This window comes from Dasypus novemcinctus, chromosome 6 (genome assembly GCF_030445035.2).
Source record: "Dasypus novemcinctus isolate mDasNov1 chromosome 6, mDasNov1.1.hap2, whole genome shotgun sequence".
Taxonomy (NCBI): Eukaryota; Metazoa; Chordata; class Mammalia; order Cingulata; family Dasypodidae; genus Dasypus; species Dasypus novemcinctus.
This window is the reverse complement of record NC_080678.1, coordinates 117,397,522-117,403,521: the sequence shown is the minus strand read 5'-3', so window position 1 is coordinate 117,403,521 and position 6,000 is coordinate 117,397,522. Positions and strand designations below refer to the sequence as shown.

Genomic DNA, 6,000 nt, shown 5'->3' with positions numbered 1-6,000 from the left:
CTCCTGCTGGGCGAGGAGAGGGAGGTGTCCTCAGCCTGCGAGCACCCTCTGGGTTCCACTTGCATTCCCCGCAGGATTGACAGTAACAGGACCAGAGAGATGCCTGAGCCCAGCCTCTGCCTCCAGGCTCTGCTCCCAGGCCGGGGTGGGGAGAGCGGGTGGGGGGCGAGGGAGTGCCGGGTCCTCATCCGCCAGCACCCAGACCCTTCTGGTAACATGCTATTAAGCAAAAACGCGGCGATTTTGAGAGTCCTAGAGGCCCCCTGTGAGGGTCTGGGGGAAAGGGGCGCCTCTTTAGCCCCCTCCCACCCCGCACAGATCCTGTGACTCCCCCTTGCAGTTGTGAGCAGCCCCGCAGTGCTGCAGGTCACAAAGTGGCACGTCAGCCTCATGGCCGTCGTAATAACCTGGCCCCGGGGTGGCGGAAGGGGGCGAGCAGGCAGTTGCGGCTGGTGCCCAGAGCCAGTCGCTGTCTTGCTTGGCGCGCTCCGTGGGTGCGTGGCGAGGTCGTGCGTGTCTAGGCTAGAGGCGCGGGCCGGCGGCCGCTGAGCACGCGCAGAGGCGGAGGTAGCGCCTGGAAGAGACTTTGGTGGACTTGCTGGGCCTGACTCCAGGCTTCCAGAGATACCAGACTGATGGGGAGCCGCGCTCCCCGGGCGCCCGGGCCAGCGCCCTTATGGCTGCTGCTGCTGCTCCTGCAGCTGCAGGTGTTGAGCGTGGGGGGCAGACCCCATCACGTTCGGAGCGGGAGGGGCACGTGGCTCCAGAATACAGGGGATTTGGGAACCTGCCAGCCCTCCTTGGATCTCTATTTCGTCCTGGACAAGTAAGTTGCTGGGGGCGCCTGGTGCACTGGGGGTGGGGGTGGGGGGGCGGGGAGGGTTGTTGGAGCAGGTCCAGGCTCCACAGGGAGGTTCTGCCTGGGTCCAGGGCCTGGGGAGCCCCTGTTTTGTGGGCGCTGCGGGAGGCCCAGGGGTCAGTCGCAAGAGAGGTGGCTCTGGGAATGCCTCGTTTCCCGAGGCAGAAGGATGCTCCAGGCTTTTGTGTCCAGATACTTTTCCTTTGGAGGTTTCTACTGAGAAATAGACTAAGATGCAAGGCAACCAAGACGTTCATTTGGCCTCAATGGCGATTCGGGGAGCAGAGATTCAGGGAGCACCCCAAGTAGTGTTGTGTTGTGGCATCTCCAAGCAAGAGATTTCAAAGAAAAAGACGAGCACAAAAGTTGACTGTGGTTGGAGGATGGTTGGGGTTATGTTAGGAGTTAGCTGAGTCCTTTCATTGCGCTTTGCTTTTTGGTGTGGGGATGCCCCTGAGATTTTGAGGAGCCTGTGCCTGAGGCTTTGCAGACTCGAGTGGTTTGTGACACCTGAGACCTGCCTAAGAGTCACCTCCCGCGTGGCCTCCTGACTCCATTTGAAATCTCTTGGCTGTCAAACTGTTTTCTTTTAGTTCTTTATAAGGAAGGGAACATAAGCCACCACAATGTTTCTGAAGCTTCTGTCCCTTCTTTTAAGTGGCCTTCAAGTGGGCTGATCTTTAGTCTATAAGACTTCTGGCTCTACAGGGTCCCAAAGAAGCAGGTTCGTGGCTTTCTTTGGGTATTTTAAGTGTCGCTGGTGCTTGGAAAATCCTTTGCTTTGCTTCTTCTGGTGGCTTCGCTTCCTTCTTCACAGTCACTTTCAGGAGCAGCTGGCGGGTCTGCTTGTGGCCTTGGCCCCTGGGCAGTGGCTCACGTGCCTCCTGGCCCCTGTGAGGTTGTCCTTCCAAAGAAGGAAAGGGAGGTGCAGGGTCAGCCTTGGAGAGATTGTCTTGCTTCTACCTTCATCTCCTCCTGTTGGGTTGACAGTGAACTTTGCATTCATTGATGAGTAATGGAAGTGCAACCAATGGTAATTCTGCTGGAGCACTTTACGGTTTCACCGTGGTTGTCTTCTTTCATCCTCCAAACAGCCCTGGAATGGACAGGAGCAAAGGGGGGTGTCCATCCAAGTCTGGATGGGAGGGGTGAGGCCCTAGGGGTGAGTGAGAGACCCAGGGTCAAGTGATGGAGGCAGATCTTGGAAGAGAGTCCCTTCCTCTGCCTAGTGGGGGGACTTCTGACACACCCTGGACAGGTCTCGCCTGGTTGACGCCCCCTTGGAGAGTGGATCAGGGTTGGAGGATGGCTGGATCTGGAGGGGATGACAGCCTCTCTAGTTTAGTCTTTCCAGAAAGGGTAGTGAGTCCAGAGGGCCCCCCGCTGCTGGGCAGCCATCCTACTGCTCTCCCAGGCTCTGCTGTTTGGCCCAGCGGGGGCACAGCCCAGCCAGGGTTGGAGGAGGAGCTCTGGCACCAGGGGTGTGTGAAATCACATTAACTGAGCACTTACTACATGATAAGCAACGTACTAGACACTTTAGTCCCTGACAACTGAGGGAGTGTGTTCGATTCCCCTCTTTTAGGATGAGGCGACTAAGGCTTGGAGGGGCTAAGTGGGTTGGTCAAGGCCACATAAACCTAGTTTGGCTTTATATTTCCTTACTGGCTAATGATGTAGGGGCTCTTTTCATATGCTTATTTTTCATTTGTGCATCTTCTTTGGTATGTTCAAGCTTTTGCCTTTTGTTTGACTGAGTTTTTTATGCTTCTGTTGTTGCATTGCAAAAATTTCTGTATATTTTAGACATTAAACCCTTATTAGTCTATGATTTGCCACTATTCTCCCATTTTGTAAAATATTTTCAGTTTTTTTAATACTGCCTTAATGAATTAAAGTTTTAATTGTTCATGAAATGGAACTTACATATTGTTTCTTTTGTTGTTCATACTCTGGCATCATATCTATGACTCCATAGCCAAATAGTATATCATAAAGATTGCTTTCTTCAAAGAGCTTTGCATTTTTAGCCATTATAATTAGGACCTTCATCCAATTTGAGTCAATTTTTGTACATGATATGAGGTAGGAGTCTAGCCTCATTCCTTTGCAAGGGGATATCCAGGTTTTAATGGTGTCATTTGTTAGAATCTAATCTTTCACATATGTGTGTTACTGACATTTTTGTACAAAATCAATTGTCCATATATGTTTGGGCTTATTTCTGTACTTTCAATTCTATTCCAATGGTCCAACTATGCATTATCTTTAGGCCACTTCCACACTGTTTTGATTACTGTAACTTTGTAGTGTATTTTGAAATTGGAAAATGGTACTCTTTCAACCTAATTCTTCTCTTTCAAAATTGTTTTGCTATCTGAGGCTCCTTGCGGTTCTATGTGAATTTGAGGATCAGCTTTTCCATTTCTGCAAAAATGGCTGCTGTAATTTGACAGTGATTGTGTTGGATCCATAGATCATATTGGGCAGAATTGACATTTTGGCAATATTAACTCTTTCAATCCATGGACATGGGCTTTGTCATGCCATACATTTATGCCTTCTTTGATATCTTTCAATGGTCTTTTGTAATTTTCACTATAAAAGTTTTTTACATCCTTGCTTAAATTTATTCCTAGATATATCATTCATTTATATGCTGTCATAACTGGAATTGTTTTCCTATTTTTGTGTTTAGATTGTGCATTGTTAGTATATAGAAGCATAACTGATTTTTAATGTGTTAAACTTGTACCCAGTTGCTTTGCTGAATTTGTTAATTCTAGTAGTTTTCTCATGGATTCCCTTGGCTTTTCTATTTAAAAGACAACATCATTTGCAAAATAGATCTACTTCTTGATTCCAATTTGGATACAGTTTATTTCTTCTTCCTTCTTAATTGTTCTGGCTAGAACTTCTAGTACAATATTGAATATTGAATAGCATGATTAAAATGGGCATCCTTATCTTGTTTCTGATCTTAAGGGGAAAGTTTTCAGTTTTCATCATTGAGCAAGATGTTAGATGTGAGTTTTTCTTTTTTCTTTTTTGTCTTTATTTTCTTTAATGTTAAATTAACAAAATATGGGGCCCCATATACCCCCCACCCCCTCACCCCACTCCTCCCCCCATAACAACAACCTCCTCCATCATCATGAGACATTCATTGCACTTGGTGAATACATCTCTGAACACCACTGCACCTCATGGTCAATGGTCCACACCATAGCCCACACTCTCCCACAGTCCACCCAGTGGGCCATGGGAGGACAATGTCCGATAACTGTCCTTGCAGCACCACCCAGGACAACTCCAAGTACCAAAAACGCCCCCACATCACCTCTCTTTCTCCCATGCTCTACCCCCAGCAGCCACCATGGCCACTTTCTCCACACCAATGCCACATTTTCTTCAATTACTAATCACAATAGTTCATGAATAGAATATCAGTAATTCCACTCTAATCCATACTCTATCCCTCCATCCTGTGGACCTTAGAATGGTTGTTTCCACTCCACATCTATATCTAGAGGGGGCTTAGATTCCACATGCATCCTGGATGCAATCCTCCTGCTTTCAGTTGTAGGCACTCTTGGCTCCCTGGTGTGGTGGTTGACCTTCTTCACCTCCTTGTTGGCTGAGTGGGGTAAGTCCAATAAACCAGAGTGTAGGAGTTGCAAGTCTGTTGAGGCTCAGGGCCTGGCTATCACATGGTCAGTCCAGAGATTCAGGTCCCCTGAATCCCCAGCACCAACTACATTTCCGGTAAAAGTAACAGGAGAGACTTGTGGACAAAGATCACATCTGAGTCCAGCTCCATCACATGGAAACATAAACTCCAAAGTAGGGCCAACTGACATGGCACTGAACTCCATCTGCCATGACCATAGAACCTGTGGGTGTCTGTAGCCCTCAGAAGAACCAGTACCTGGGATTGTATCTACTTTATCTGTCTCTGGGACTCTGCTCAGGTGTGCATAAGGGCAACCCCTCTGATAACCTCCTGGCTCTTTTTGGAGACCCATAGCCATATAAACTCATTTGTCCTTTCCATTTCTCCCTTTTATTCAGGTCAAAAAGCATTTTTAACTCCTGGTACTATATGTAGACTGAGATATTCTGCTGGTCTGAGTTGACCCTTTTATTTAAGGTCATTTTTTAGTAATTGACCTTTATCATAAAGAAAAATTTCCCTTCTAATCCTAGAATTCTAAGTGTTTTTATCAAGATAGGATGCTGGTTTTTTTTCCAAGTGTGTTTTCTGCATCCATTTAGATGATCATGTGTTTTTGTTTCCTTCATTCTATTCGTGGATTGATTTTCATATATTGAACCAGTCTTGAACCAAGTGGTATATATACACCACTTGGTCATGGGTACAATCTTTTGTCACATGCTGTTGGATTCAGTTTGCTAGCATTTTGTTTAGGTTTTTGGCATCAGTATTCACAAGGGAACTTGCTCTGTAAATTTCTTCCCTTATCAGCCTTTGGTATCCAGGTAATGCTGGCCTTATAGAATGAATTATAAAGTGTTCCTTCTTCTTGAATGCTTTGGAAGGATCAGAGAAGGATTGGTGTTATTTTGTACTTGAAATATTGGTAGAATTAACTATTGAAACCATCTATTCCTGGACTTTTGGTGGATGGTTCTGTTTATTCAGTGTCTTTATTTGTTATAGATTTGTAGAGATTTTCTCTTTCTTCTTGAGTCAGTTTAGGTAGTTGATGTGTTTTTAAGACTTTTTCTAATTGACCATGGCCCTCTAATTTGTTGATATAAAATGTTTAGAGTATTCTTTTCTAATTCTTTTTATTTCTATAAAGTCAGTAAAGACAGCACTATTTTATTTTGATTTTAGTTATTTGTATATTTTTTCTTTGACACTGTAGCTAAAATACAGTCCATTTTGTCAAATTATCATAAACCCAAGTTTATTTGTGTTGATTGCCTCAAATGGTTTTCCATTCTCCATTTCATTAATCTCTGGTCTAATATAGAAATTATTTCCTTCCTTCTGCTAACACTGAATTTATTTTGCTCTCACCGGTTCATCAGGATGTGAAGTTAAGTTATTGATTTGAGATTTTTCTCTTCTTTTTCATATAGGAATTCATAGCTATAAATTTTCTTTTCAGCAC

At 45.3% G+C, this 6,000-nt stretch overlaps 1 protein-coding gene across 1 annotated transcript in view; it reads left to right on the top strand.

Moving 5' to 3' along the window:
• Positions 1 to 781: 781 nt before the first annotated feature.
• The window catches only part of LOC131278947 (anthrax toxin receptor-like), a 46,248-nt gene continuing 41,029 nt past the window's right edge, over positions 782 to 6,000 (top strand). Inside the window, exon 1 of the mRNA XM_058299579.1 lies at positions 782 to 826. The gene's annotated coding sequence lies outside the window, so the exon portion shown is untranslated. The remainder of the gene's footprint in view (positions 827 to 6,000) is intronic.